The sequence below is a fragment of the Lactuca serriola genome, chromosome 3 (assembly GCF_051521515.1).
Source record: "Lactuca serriola cultivar US96UC23 chromosome 3, Lser_US96UC23_V15, whole genome shotgun sequence".
NCBI lineage: Eukaryota > Viridiplantae > Streptophyta > Magnoliopsida > Asterales > Asteraceae > Lactuca > Lactuca serriola.
This window is the reverse complement of record NC_136410.1, coordinates 172,881,397-172,897,443: the sequence shown is the minus strand read 5'-3', so window position 1 is coordinate 172,897,443 and position 16,047 is coordinate 172,881,397.

Genomic DNA, 16,047 nt, shown 5'->3' with positions numbered 1-16,047 from the left:
TTGTTCCTTTCTTTTTCAGATGTCTGCTAACAACAACAACAATGCTTCTGTGTCATTCTCGCTAATGAACCTATGTCAAAAGGTGACATTTGATGGGTCGAATTTCAACAAGTGGATGAGGTACATTCGCATGATCACTCGCTACGAGGAAAAAGAATATGTCCTTGATGAGAAGCTTGAAAAGATCATCCCAGATGTTGCTACTCCTGAAGAGTTGGCCGCTTTTGAGGCCCATGAGCGTGATGCTAATAAAGTTTATTGCATCATGCTTGCAACCATGAACCTCGAACTCCAAAAGTCCTATGAGGACATGTATTCGTATGAAATGCATCAAGATTTGCTGGACATGTACCACCAAAGTACGAGGCAAGAGCGCTATGAGATCATTACTAACATGATCACCACTAAGATGGGGAGTGGAGAATCCCTAACCTCTTATATGGTGAAAATGCAGAGGTATGTTGATCGTATTCTCAAACTTAATGTTAAGTTTGATGAGAATTTGGCTATTGACATCTTACTCCACTCCTTGCCTTCCTGCTACAACCAGTACAAAATGACCTACCACATGAATAAGGAAGAGGTCTCCTTGAGTAAGATTCAAGGACTACTGAGGACTGCTGAGAGCAACCTCAAAGACATATTTGTTGCACCATCCCCTGTTGTGGCTGCTCTTGTGTTGGCAATTGGCCAAGGGAAGGGAAAGAAGAGGAAGGCTCCTTCAAAGAGCCACCAAAAGGGAAAGTCCCATGATGGTTCATCCTCTAGTGGGACCAAATCAGGTCCTGCTAAACCCTCCTCTGACCCTAAGGAAGCAGAGTGCTTCTATTTCCATGAGAAGTGCCACTGGAAACGTAGCTACCCTAAATATATGCAGGACATTAAGGATGGGAAGATAAAGCCCACCTTCGCAGGTATATATTCTATTAAATCTAATAACTCATCACTTGCTACTTCATGGGTTCTTGATACATGATGTGGTTTTCACATTTGTTCTGATTTGCAGGGCCTAAGAAGAAGTAGGGAGGTGGAGCATGGGAAAATAAACTTGATTATGGGAAATACAAGATCGTCGCCTGTGACCAAAGTCAGAGTTTATTCCTTAGTGTTGAATAATGGGTTAGGGTTAGAATTAAATAATTGTTGCTATTCGCCAGAGATGGCAAAGAACATCATGTCTTTTCATGTATTATATAGACAGGGTTTCAGATATTCATTTGATAATATTAATGGTTCTATTAATGTTTATTTGAATGGTTTTTTTTATTTCAATGCATTTACTTGTAATGGAATATATGAATCTGTGTTGGTTGTAGACAATTGAGGAAATGATGTGTTGAATATTGATTCGTCTAATATTCTAGACAAAGCATGCTTGTGGCATTGTCGCCTTGGCCATGTCAACAAGAAACGCACCAACCCAACTCCAAAAGGATGGAGTGTTGGAGTCATTCGACCTTAGGGATGATGACGTGTGTGAATCTTGTTTACTTGGGAAGATGACCAAGTCACCCTTTACTGGCACTTGTGAAAGGGGTGAGGGTTTATTGGATCTCATACACACCGATGTGTGTGGGCCCTTTAGATCCACCACAAGGGATGCTTGCCGCATCTACGTGACTTCTACGGATGATTATAGCAGATATGGATATATCTAATTAATCAAGCATAAGTCGGAAACCTTTGAAAAGTTCAAAGAGTTTAAGAATGAAGTAGAGAATCAGCTGGGCAGGAAAATCAAGATGCTTCGGTCAGACCAAGGAGGAGAGTACCTAAGTCTTGATTTTCACGACTATCTAAAGAATGCGGAATTGTTTCACAATTGACACCTCCGAGAATGCCACAATTGAATGATGTGGCTGAGAGACGTAATCGAACCTTTTTGGACATGGTTCGTTCTATGATGAGTCGGGCTTCTTTACCAATAGCTTTCTAGGGGTATGCCTTGGAGACTGCCTCTCATATCCTTGACCTAGTCCCCACCAAGAAGGTTACCAAAACACCTCACAAGATGTGGACAGGGAAAGCTCCCTTGTTGGCACATATCAAGGTTTGGGGTTGCGAGGCTTTTGTAAGACGAGAGACTCACGACAAGCTCGAACCTTGTAGTGAGAAGTGTTATTTCATCGGCTATCCACAGAAGTCCTTTGGCTATCTCTTCTTTAGACCGGGTGACAATGTTGTCTTCGTTGCGAGAACAAGGGTTTTCCGAGAAAGAGAACTCATAAGCCAAGAGGACAGTGGGAGGCAAATTGATCTTGAAGAGATTCAAGAGAAAAGCGATGAAGGAACTTCTAACACTGGCACTCAACCTAAGGAGGAAACTCCTGTTAAACCTGTTGACGAGTCCTTACCTCTTAGACGTTCCAGTACGGCTAGTGTTCCACCCCAGTTGTATGGATTCCATATTACTACTGAAGGGGAGACATTTGTTAGTGATAGTATACTAGTAAATTTGGACGAACCTAGCAGCTACAATGAAGCCATGGCAGGCCCGGAGTCTGCTAAGTGGAAAGAGGCTATGGACAGCAAGATTCGGTCCATGTACGACAACCAAGTTTGGAATTTGGTTGACAGTTTTCCAGGTCGTAAGATAGTCAGGTGCAAGTGGATCTTCAAGAAGAAGACAAACATGGATGGGAATGTGCACACTTATAAAGCGCGATTGGTTGCGAAGGGCTTTACTCAAACTCCTGGAGTTGACTATGATGAGACCTTCTTGCCAGTTGCCAAGATAAAGCCTATTAGGGTGATGCTCGCAATAGCTGCGTTTCATGATTATGAAATATGGCAGATGGACGTGAAAACTGCTTTTCTTAATGGAAAGTTGGCTGATGATGTTTACATGAATCATCCAGAGGGTTTTGTCAATGCGAAGCATCCAAATAGATTGTGTAATCTTGAGAAATCCATTTATGGATTAAAGCAAGCATCTCGCAGATGGAATCTTTGTTTTGACAAGAAGGTTAAAGAGTTTGGCTTTCTGCGAAGCGAAGATGAGTCATGTGTGTATGTCAAGGCCAGTGGGAGTATAGTGAGCTCCCTCGTATTGTATGTTGATGACATACTACTCATAGGAAACGACATCCTAACCTTGCAGGAGGTCAAGTCCTGGCTTGGGAAGCATTTCGCTATGAAGGACCTCGGAGAGGCTGCGTATATTCTGGGAATAAGGATAGTAAGAAACATAAGTAAGAGACTAATAGGACTCAGTCAGGATACATACTTGGATAAGGTACTAAAGCATTTTAGTATGGAAAATTCCAAGAAAGGGGAGTTGCCAATCCAAAGAAAAACCAAGTTGAGTAAGACTCATAGCCCGAGTACAGAGGCAGAAATAGCTGATATGAGTCGAGTACCTTATGCTTCCGCAGTTGGCTCGATCATGTACGCTATGACTTGTACTCACCCTGATGTGGCCTTCGCTTTGAGCATGGTTAGAAGATATCAGGGAAACCCTGGTAGAGCGCATTGGACTGCAGTAAAGAATATTCTTAAGTACCTTCAGAGGACCAAGGAATGGTTTCTAGTCCTCGGTGGGAGTGATGACTTAAGGGTACGAGGGTACAGTGACGCTAGTTTCTAGATGGATCGGGATAATTACCGTTCACAGTCAGGCTGGGTCTTTACCCTTAACGGAGGAGCGGTGACTTGGAAAAGTTCCAAGCAGGAGTCTGTGGCTGATTCAACATGTGAATCAGAGTACATTGCAACAAGTTAAGCATCAAAAGAGGCAATATGGTTGAAGAACTTCATTGGAGACCTTGGAGTTGTGCCATCCATAAAGGAGCCCATGGAAATTTTCTGTGATAATGAAGTAGCGGTTGCCTTGACTAAGGAACCAAGGGATCAAGGTAGATCCAGGAATATCGACAGAAAATACCATTTTATTAGACATCGGGTAGAAGAGGGACTCCTCGTAGTAAAGAGGGTATCGTCAGAAGATAACCCAGCAGATTCCCTTACGAAGGGACCGAGCAGGGTTAAGCACTTACAGCACGCTAGGAGCATTGGGCTGAAGGACGATATGAGTTTAGATTAGATAGATAGGAAACGTGTAATAGATAATTTGTACTTGACATTTGATATAAATAAAGGTGTTTTATTTAAGAGTAAAATTACTATCTTGTGTTGGTTATTTATCTATTGTTTCAGTTTTGCATGTTTTGACTTCCTGAATAATAAGATTATTCAAACGGTCCACAGTCATTCATATGTTAGAAGTAGATATGAAAGAAGATTGTCATGAATCTGTTTGTAGATTGTCTAAAAGGTTTTAGACATAGCAATATTTTGTTGCAAAGTTCATGAGTTCTTATGAATTGTGATTTGAGCATTGGAATAAACCCACGTTTGCTGGTATCACTTCATGGTATTTTACCTTGGGTGATCGCAAAGCGATAATATCTTATAGTCTTAAAACTTAGAGATATGGTTATTGTTTGTTGGTTGGTTATGCATTGATGATGTGTAAACGCATTAGTAACTTGATTTTATAAAACACATTGTTGTGCATGATTTAATTAGTAAATAGTAGATGCATATGAGTCGAAGTTAATTTGTTCCTTTTATTCTAAGAGAATAAAGGTGATATCTTGTCCACTCGATGATTTGGTTTGACTTATGTGTCAGACACGGTCAGAACAAGGTTGATGTGTTCAACTAAGTTCTATATCAAACGAATCAGAGATTGAGAAACAAAGTGCTAAACAATAAATACTCTAAGCATGATGTCTAGAACAGAAGATTATACGATCCCTTATCTGAAGGAAGAATTGCTAATAATAGTTGACAATGGCATATAAGAGCTACGATTGCTAATCGGATTTTGAAGATGTATGTGAGATATAGTTACTAGAATTATTCAAGTGGGAGACTGTTGGATTAGTGTCTAAGCCCGTAACTATATTTGGTATGTACTTGACCCGGTTGTACATGGTCCTTTTGGGTTGCTTTCACCAAAGCAACTTGACAAGGTTATTTAGGAGAGAGAGAAGATAGTATGATTTATTAATATATTATAAGAATAATATATTAAAGGAGAAATCATATTATTTGATTAATATTAGTCATAAATTAATTAGGAATTAATTTGGTGACTAAAAGAGATTAATTGAATAAAGGGGCATAAACTATCAAATGTGTGATAGTTGAGTTTTGGGCTAGGAAACCTAATGGACAAAGGGGGAACGAAGTTATGATGGGATCCATCATATTTTCATCCAAAGGCCCTAATCTAGAAGGTTCCATGGGCTGCTTGGTGACTAAGCTGTCCATTAGGGTTTAGACTGAAACCCTAGCAGCCTACACTATAAATAGAGGCCTTTGGTTGCAAGTTTCAGAACCTTGACTCCAAGTGATACCCTAGGGCCGATTTTTAGTGTTCTTCTTCCTCTCTCATAATAGCCTTCTTGCTTTTGGTGTTTGTGAACCATTAGAGGAGTTACCATTGTGACTCTAAGCTCAAGATCAAGAAGATTCAAAGGATTTCAAGCCAATTGAAAGAGGTAAACACTTAGATCTATTCTTATAATGTTAATTTCGAATTATACATGCTAGATCTAGGGTTACAAGTCTTGGATTAATTACATGTACAATAGAGAAGCCTATATCCAAGCTTTAAGGTTTTGCATGAGCACATAGGATGTTCTTTTGCTTTAAAACCATCATAAAGAAGTCTGTTTTAAGTGTGGTGAGAAAGGACACTTCAAGCAAGACTTCCCAAGGAAGGAAGAAGACGCAAATCCAAATGTACCATCAAAACCAAAGGTAAGATCATTTTATATGATCCTTGACAAAGCAGATGACAATGCAAGGAATCAGGAATGAGAAGTGATATCCGAAGATCAAGTTATAAAGTAGTCATGTGGTTAGTATCAGGAGGTGTAGACTATTAGAGGCATAGTCTAGGGTGAAGTTGAACACCTATGTAATCGTTTCAAGGAATAATATAAAAGCTTCATTTTGCTATCTGATGTGTTAAGCTATTGTGTGATTTTCTTGTATGGTGACTTGGAAAAAAACTGTGAGACAGTACTTGGGACGAGTATGAGTAGGTGTGAATGGTAGTAGAGGCCTATACTACCGGAAGCATAGGACTCACACTTGGATCAGGGAAAGCCATAAGGTTACCAAGAAGCTAGTAATTGATACCGTTTTATTCGAATATGTCGTTACCATCGTTTCGATAAAGACTAAGAAGATGATTGTAATTCCGACCCTAGTGGTCATATCAAATTGAGTCCGACTACGATGAGTATGCTATGTAGTTCAGAGAACCAAGTTTTATGTAACATCTTACTTAAGCCGGAAGATTGAAATAAAAGATAATCACAGCGATCGGTAGATGTATCGTGATAGTTGCTTGTAGCTAGAAATGCTACTTTTTAAGATGTGATTAGAACATGAAGGAAGGTATAGTCTATTTTGGAATTTGACTCTAAAAGACCCGAGTCCAAGCAATGCATCATACGATAACGCCCGTAGATCCGGGCTAGTCAATTTAGAGATAATAAGGGTTGAAAATGACTTTTCGACAAAAGAGTACTTAGAATAAATAATCTTAACCAAGTTGTAGAATATGTATCAAGGGTTCTGTACATATAAAGAATGCCGAAATTCTAGTTATAACGAAGAAGTTATGTACCGTCAAAGTTTTTTGGCAAAATCGGCACGGCACCGGGAGACGTAAATAGTGAATTTATGATGGAGGAGTTTTTAGCCTTAGTGATCTAAACAAAATTTTTAGTATACGTTTAACCAAGAACATAAAAAAAAGAACGCCCAAATCTGACTTTGTATGAGGAAGTTATGAATTTTCTAAGATTTGGCATAGTAGTGCACCGTCTGAAACTCGAATTTGAGATCGAGCGGTTTTTTGCCTATGCGACCTAAATGTGTGTTGAAGATCTCATTAAAAGGAACTCAACGGTAAAAAGACAGACAAAAACGGAGTCCATATGTAGAAGTTATGAATTTTACGCGGACATTTAACAGTATAATCTCCTCGTACTGTTAAATCTAAGATCGATCGAGAATTAGACGACGGGGTCAAAATGAAAGTTGTAGATCTTATTTTTACCTACGCGTAGATATAAATAACATCGAAAACGGAGCTCGTATGCAAACGTTATGAATTTTTTAAAATCGGAAAATTTCAACCTTGTATGCGATGCCACGTGTCAGCACCAGGATGTGCCTGGTTTTCTCCAGCTGGCTCACGACGTGAGCATCAAGAAACTCACGATGTGAGTGACCCTCCAGCTGTCACACCCCGACCATCTGCAGAAACACCGGGTGGTGTAACTTCATTCTTCGTATCACAGTTATATAACATACATTGAATAGTATTAAAGAAAATACAAACCTTTATTGATGATTGAAAGTTACATTATAGTTTTCCTAGTACTTGTTACATAATATCCGACTATGGCATACTTCTTAATGAATAGAAAAGATGATAGTAAAACTTCTCCTGTTCGAATACATACCGGCTTTTCAATTTCCTGAAAACACATGCATTTAAAAATACATCAACATAAAGTTGTGATTCCGTAGGTTTTGACTCCATATAAAAATAATACATTTTCCAATTTCAAAAGTATAGTTTTGAAAGTATTATTTTGACTCTCTACGTTTAGTATATATATTAGGTATAATAGTCTACGTATCAAATAAGTTTTATACTTAAACGTTCTTCGAACCTAAGGTATAAGTAGGGGAAACTTATACTTAACATTAATACTTGTATACGACAAAGTATAATGTTTTGTAACAATTTGCTACCATGAGCTTGTAATTGCTGCTATGACATAATACCTCTGATAAAACACTCTCATGATTTCCATGAGAAACAACACACTCATGATTTCCATGAGAAACAATACACTCATGATTTCCATGAGAAACAACACCGTACGCTTCATCGATGTCGGAAAAATAACAAGTAAAAGGGTAGTTCGTCATTTGCTTATGGTTGACTATAGCTAACAATCACAAGTGGGGTTGTCAACCCGTATAATAATTATACATGACTTCCTCACTCACACGGGATTAATGGTTATAGTTCAGAGGATTTCCGCTAAGATCCCCAATCTTAGTTGATGAATACAATTACTCATGTAGACTTCGATGGCTTCCTATAGCTCTAACAACAAAAGCATTTTCGTGTCTAAAACCCTAAGTTATTAGACTTTGCTTTTAAACATTACTCCTAAGTTCATATTACTTTAGGCAGTATAACAACTATAACTTGAGGAAAAACCAAGTTTTATCATAAAACCAACAACAACATATAACATACCAAGTTTTATCTTGTCATAAAACTAACAAGAACAACATATAGCATACCAAGTTTTATCTTGACAAACCAATAATAGCAACATACTTTTTAACATATAGAACTTCTGAATATAACTTCAGAACTATATCGCACACAACATATATATAGAATCCTAAGTATAACTCAAGATCTACATTAGTATAATAACATGCTAACAAGTTGATAATAGTTGTATATATTCAAAATATTATATTCAGAACAACTATATCTTGGTTAATATAACTATCTACGTTGATATTAATATACCGTCATATAGACATAATAGTAACGTATATAAAATATTTAGCATGCGTTTTCCCCCGAAAATATTAGAAAGTGGGGACATGAAACTCACCCTAGTAGCGTGATTTTATGTAGTCTAAGCAGAAACGGTCAGCGGTACGTGGTTGTCGGGCTCGAGATGCAAGAGGGCTTCAACAAATGAGAGAAAGGGAAGAAGTTCGAGTGTAGGAATAGCTGAAGTCAGACCTGCTATTTATAGGAAGGATTTTGGCTTCTCACATCGTGAGCCATATAGTCTCACGTCGTGAGCCATGGTTGGTCACTTCGTAGACTTGTCATTTGTGTCCCTAGCTTCAGAAGGTGGCCATATGACTCCTCACGTCGTGAGATATCCTTGCTCACGTCGTGAGCTTAGAACTTATCCCTTCTTAGCCTCGTCACGCACCTTCTAGGTCCGAAATGTGGCAATTTGACTTCTCACATCGTGAGTTTCTGTGCTCACGTCGTGATCTCAGTCAGATTAGGGTTTCTGACAACTGAATCTTCTAAAGGTCGTAACTTTCACATACGAACTCCGTTTTTGACGTTCTTTATATCCACGCGTAGGTATTTACGAGTACTACAACTCTTTTTAGACTCCAATAGACAATTTTAAGTCTATTTTAAATTCCTATTATTATATAGATTTACAGTGTTCGGTTTATCATAATTTCTTCATGCGAAGTCAGATTCAGACATTCTCTATATTTTTGGAATCATTTGGACATATAGTTTGAGTTGTATCACAAAGAAAGTTCATATTTGTATTAGAATTTATCATGAAATACATAGTACATTTATCACATTACTAGTTTAACAAAATCACATTACATGATTGGCATAATCACATGTGATTGTTACTGACCTATTTTGACTAGTGTTACACCAGCCCCTTATAAATAAGAGGTGAAGCCCTCTTCATTCCTCACAGCTCCCATCACTTCCCTCTCTCTCTAGAATCTCTCTCTAGCTCCTAACCCCCCCCCCCCCCCGAAAAATCCTAGGGAATGTCCCTAGCACGAGGCGGAAGCCCCGGAGTGCCCGACGGCTCCGAGAAGAAGAGTCTTTCGGCTCGGGAACGCTGCTCCTTCGGAGCCCGGTTTTGAGAAAAACTCGTTGTAAGTGAGCTACGCCTACCCTATCGTTAGTCTATCTTATGTTTCAATATAGTAATGTTACTAGGACCTTATAATAAGTATTTGGGCTATTATTATGAGTTATATAAGTGTCGTTATAATATATTTTTAACCACTCACGGTACGGAGAATCTGGTTTAAAGGGATGCATAGGGTCGTTGGATTTCATAAGTGTTATATGCCAAAATGGTCCTGCCCTCCGATGTTTTATGTCTGGCCCCTGTCTGTATATATAGTGGTTGAGAAATATTGTTTCGTGCTTATATAATAATAATAATAGCAATAATATTAATTAGTCTTGGTGAATATTAGACTAAACTCTAGTGGTAATGATACTAGGTTTTGTCAAAGGAAAATTTTGTTAAGAGTTACGAAGTGTTTTCCGAGTGCCGAGTCACCACCTTTTCAAGTGAGTGCATGATCCCTTTCATGAACATGTTTTTTAATACAAGTATTGATTGAAGTATTAATTATATGTTTATACGCGAGATAATTGATATTGCCTGAAATACGTGTTAAAGAACATACCTGATTATATATGATGATTTAGGATAAAGAGTAAACCTAAATTAATTATGAGGAATATTGGGTGGTATTTTCTTACGATTACGAGTGAGTTATACTCAAATAATAGAACTTTAGTATATGTCACTGATCCAGGAGCATGGATTAAGACATAGTCAGTTGTCCTTAGTCCGAGAGTATAGATTAATACATAGTCATTTGTCCTTAGTCCAGGAGTATGGATTAAGACATAGTCAGTCGTCCTGAGTTCGGGAGTATGGATAGGACATAGTCAGCTATCGTTAATCCGGGAGAATGAATTTACACATAGACACTTGTCCCTAATCCGAGAGTATGGAATGGGCACAATTATATATATATATAAGCAACTCTTATCCCACCTCGTTAATTCTTACAACGAGACTATCCATATATATATATATATATATATATATATATATATATATATATATATATATATATATATATATGGTGAAATTGTATATTTTGTGAGTTCTAAATTATATATATTATATAACATTATGGGATTGGAATCCTTATGTGTTCACCAGGTTTCCCAACCTGACCCACTCAAGCTTATTTGTATCACAGGTGTCGATATGAAGTTACATTACACTGAGAGATTAAGGAGATGTAGATCACTAGTGATAATGAATGTAAGTTCTGTTTATGCTTATGTTTTTGTATTGACGATAACATCCCAAATGTTTTAAAATGAATAAAAATACATTTCTTCGGAAATGCTTTGATAACGTATTTATCATGTTTTATTGGGAAAAACTTCTGCAACATTTTCACTAAAAGAGGTACTCTGATATTTATAAAGCATAAACAAAATCGGTCTTTTCAGGCCATGAAAATGGGGATGTTTCATTTGGCGCACTTATTTTACAATTTATGGACGATTTGGTTGGTTTTTTACTATTTTTCTTGTTAGCTCGATTTTGCGGGCGTTACATTAAAGTAGAGAAAGAGTATAGATGATACAGAATAGAGAACAGAGAAAGAGATAGAGAATATACAAAGTAGAGAAGAGGCAGAGTTAGAGACAGAGATAGAGTATGAGTAGAGTATGAGAAGAGTATGAGAAGTGGAAAAAGAAGATCATGAGAAGGTGATTATTTTCAAATTCCAAAAAATATATATCATTTTTGTTAAATACTTTTATTTATGTGGGTCAGTTTAGCTAATATTCATTAAAATAAAAGACATTTTAGTCAAATTTGATGATGGTTATCTTTTAACATGGACTTCAATTGTCTAGTATTTGAACCAATGTTATGTTTGATTTACTAGCCGATAAAAAATGATACTTGATAAAATCTAGTTAATATGCTAGCTGAAAGATATAAAAACACATGTAGAAAGAATATTTTTTTATAATTAATGAAGAGTATATTTGGAAAATTAAAAAAATCTAAAAAGCTAGCCTTAGAGGGTTTTTTTTAAATATCTTATAAGTTATTTTTTTATTTGCCAAACATAACAACTTAAAAAAACTCACGAAAAATAATTTATTTTATCAACTAGCCATAACACACCAAACACAAGCTAAGAAAACTATGTGATAAATTATTTAACGGAAAATAACAATATTTTATTATAATTTTATTGTATTTCTAGCAACATAATATTATTTTTTTAATTATTATTTTTTAATATTACAATTATTGGTTTTTTTTTATATTTTTGGGAAATAATTGTGTTTCTTTTTTTTTCATTTAAAAAAATTATTGATTTTAAGTTAATAATTATATAATATTACTAATTCTAAACTCTTAATTGAACAGTAAAAATGCTTCTTTATTTTTTATTTTTATTTTTTATTTTTGCTTTTTTATTTTTTCCTATAATATTTTTTTTAATTTACTTTTTGTCAATCTCAAAAATGGGTATGAGTGGTAGGCTACTTGTTATGTTCTGCTGTAAAGATTGGTACATATTGTGTTCGCTTTCCAATTACAAAGCGACCAGTAGACCTCTACCTCCATTGCATTGCCACATGGTTCGTCTTTTCCAACACACTTTCTCTTACTACCCAGGTACCCTCTCAACTCTCTCTCATTTGTTCCTCCTCTCTTAAAAACCACCACCCCAAAATCACATTCTTCCCCTCCCGATTTGTTCGATCGATCGCCCACCGAGCTCCAATGTTTTGCCGTTGAAATCTCCATCGGAGGTTTTCATTTTCTTTAACTCCTTTCCAAACTCTCTTACATTGTTTGCCCCCAAAGGTAGCACTACTCACTGCCACCACATGACCACAACCTCCTAAACGCTACCACCACACACCGTGACCACCAGTTATGAGTATGACGGTGAAGATCCTCTACAACCATGGCTTTAGTAAGTTCTATGTGCTTTTGTAGTTTCGTCTCCAATCATCGGATGTGCTCTGTGGGAAACCATTTCATGTTCCTGTGGTATGCTCGGTTCGAGTTTATAGTATTCAATTTTAATGTATGACTTATAAAGTACACATCATGTGTTTTAGAAAATGGTTTTAGAAAATGCTTAAATGACTAAAATGGTTTTAAAGTTTATAGCGCCTCATTTGTTTTGATTAGTTTTAGTAGTTTTTCATCTAATTTTAATACTAGCACTTTTGTAAGAGATCATGAGTATTTTAATACAAATTTTACAACCTTTCACCGGATATTTTGTGGCAACATGATCACTAAAGTGGATTGTATAACCACTTATCCGCATATATGTTATAGTTTTATACATATTCTTTGCAATTTTGAGACCTACCTCCTTAATGGTATAATGTTACAGTTGTATCATGTATGATGATCTTATGATGGAATCTACCATATGAATTCTTCCGATTGTGAATCTGTGAGTTTGATACATGTTATTATAGTTTGTTACTTTTGTTAATTTTACACATTATATTTTACATAGCTTGAAATGCAATTTGTAGTTTAATTATATGAAATAAACACATGTGTAATTAAATCATAGTTTTATTTGTGAAATATATTATAAAATTTTAAAAATCATTTTATGTTATAAGACCAAAATTAAACGAAGTATACAAAATAACCAAAACTTGACGCATTTTGCATTTGTTCCAACATTACGAATTTTACTTTGGAATGCAACTTATTAACGGAATCCAATTAAAAAAAATAAGTGATCGACTCTTTTAGATTTTCTAGAATGTTATCTACTTTTTGTTTTCAGGAGTAAAGAATGGTCCTTATGAAATCAAGGTTGGACCTGATGATCTGCATCTATTTTTATTGGCATGTTATCTCCATTAAATTTCTCTATGCTTTCCATCAAGTTTTTACTTTTAAGCGAAAGAACACCTTCAGTGGCACTGATGTATAAAATAAGAGTGAATACACAAAACTTTCCCGTTGTGTCCATTTTTTGGCGTTTCCATTTCCCTATTAATAAGAAAGGAATATACATAATATTTCGACAATTTTCTATTAAATTATATCAGGTTTATGACATAAGTGATACGACATACTTCTAGATTAGGCCATTAACTTATCAATGACGATTTAGTATTAAAGCCCAATAATGACCCAATATGTTTTTGTTTTTCCACTTTTTTTTTCAATTTACCTTTTACGATCAAGTAAAATTACAAAACTGGCACTGCGAATTTGTTCCACTTTTACGTTATTTTAGCCGTTTTAATTTTTGTAATATCAATCCAAATAGTTTCAATCGCTTAGATCCTGATCCAAAATGGTAAGGATTTCAATTTATAAAGCATCATGTGTAACGATTTATAGTTTCTTCGAGCATTTCTTGTACACATATTAAGACGAAGAAGAAGATGCATAAAAAACACTAAAATCCCATACTTTTAACGGATATGCACAACATGATAAATTAACCAAAAGTTCAATGATCATTCAACTTTATATCTATTGAGCGTCAATACAACATTTTTCACTATAATTGAGTTTAATCCATTAAATATCAACTATATATTCAAGTTTTTTCAACTTTTTCATTAAACTATACATTGTTGATGCATGAATAAACACTTCTGACAACAGACACTTAAAGTTAGATTGAGGTTGAAGAATTTGAAACCATACAGATCGACTAAAATCGAAACTTTTAAGTTAAATTTGCAAGTTAAGCAAAGCACAAACTTTATATGGATATCAATAGAAAAAAAAAATACCAGTTACATTATACCCACCCAATTATTATCCATATCCATAGATTATAATTTAAACTGACCCGGAAATGAATTATATCGTTTATTGCAAGTGGTGCTTTGATTAAAAGGCCACTTGCTCAACTACATGGACCCTTTCGTATGTTCCTTGCGAATCTTTGATTCTAGGAAGACATCTCACATCAAAAGAATAAAGAGGATTTGAAGAAATAACAAAAATATCAACACAAGTTGATGCCAATCATTTCGCTCCACGTTTTCATCACAATATGGTCAAATGTCAATGCATGCAAGAAGAAAACAAAAAGAGAGCTGAGTCAAAAGTCAACCATATATGCTCTTCATTATTTAAAACAAATTAGAAGCCAAATCTCATCACCTTCCTATATATACCTCCCCACTCTCTCCCTCCTTCCATAGATCTCCATAATGAGAGAGAGAGAGAGAGAATGGTTCATGTGTGTGTAAAGTTTATATAAATGCAAGAAGAAAAATAGGCGTTAAAGGGTTGGTGTCGCAGGAAAGATGGCACTTGGAACTGCATGCACAATTTTGAGCGGTTGAAATTTGTGACAACAATAAGTGCCATTTTCATGCAACACGACCTCTTTCTTACTCCTTTCATGTACACAATTGGGGGAGGGGGGTCTAGCACTTTCATATGAGGTATGTTGAGTTTTCTGTTATCAATTATTTTGTTTTCTAGCATTTGTTTTATAGAGGAACAAAGAATGATACAACTTAAAGAAACTTTACATGAACATTTGTACGTTTGTTACACAGAACAAACAATCTTGTATTGTGTTTGACATGACTGCGCGACTGATGTCATTGTATAAATATAGTATTTATTTATGTAAATTTATTTTAAAAAATGATGGTAAATAGAAAACACGAAGGATGCAAGTGATATTATTTTCATTTCATTTCGGCCATTCATCAATAATATGACATCATCAACTTAAAAAAAATGAGTGATAACCAAACCATTTGACCCTACATGAGATCCTATGAGGAACCCATTATCATAGGCATGTTGCAAAGGAATATGCAATAATAAATAAGAAAGAGAAAGAGGGTCACCCCTTCTAAGAAGGAATTCTTCTGAATGATTTCCATTCAGTAACATAGACGCCATGGTTAATCTACTCACGCCATTTAGACCCAAACCCCAAATTGGCAAGACCTCAAGTGTATCTAACTTTAAGGTTATTAACGAATGGATGTCATGTGGTATCAAAGGATGTTAAACACGATCATGTCTAAATGCCAAACTTTAAGGTTATGCTTAGAAAGTTGAATTTTATTCTTAAACACAATCATTTTATCTCACACATCGCCATCAAGAACACCATCCCAAGAGTTTTTAACCACTTCTTCAAAGGGGAATAGGGAATGAGTGGTGTAAGGTGGGTGGCTTGGGTCATGGGTGAGTCCTCCTTATCTGTTGTTATAACATATTAATTAAAATAAAAGGTAATAATATTAAGGGAAAAAAATAAAAGGGTAAAACGGTCATTTTGATTTTGACAGAGCCACGCCTAAATGAAAAACCATAGGGATCATTTTTGCAATTTTATCTATATATTATGAGTATTATGAGGTACAAATCGAAAATGGAAGGAAATGGT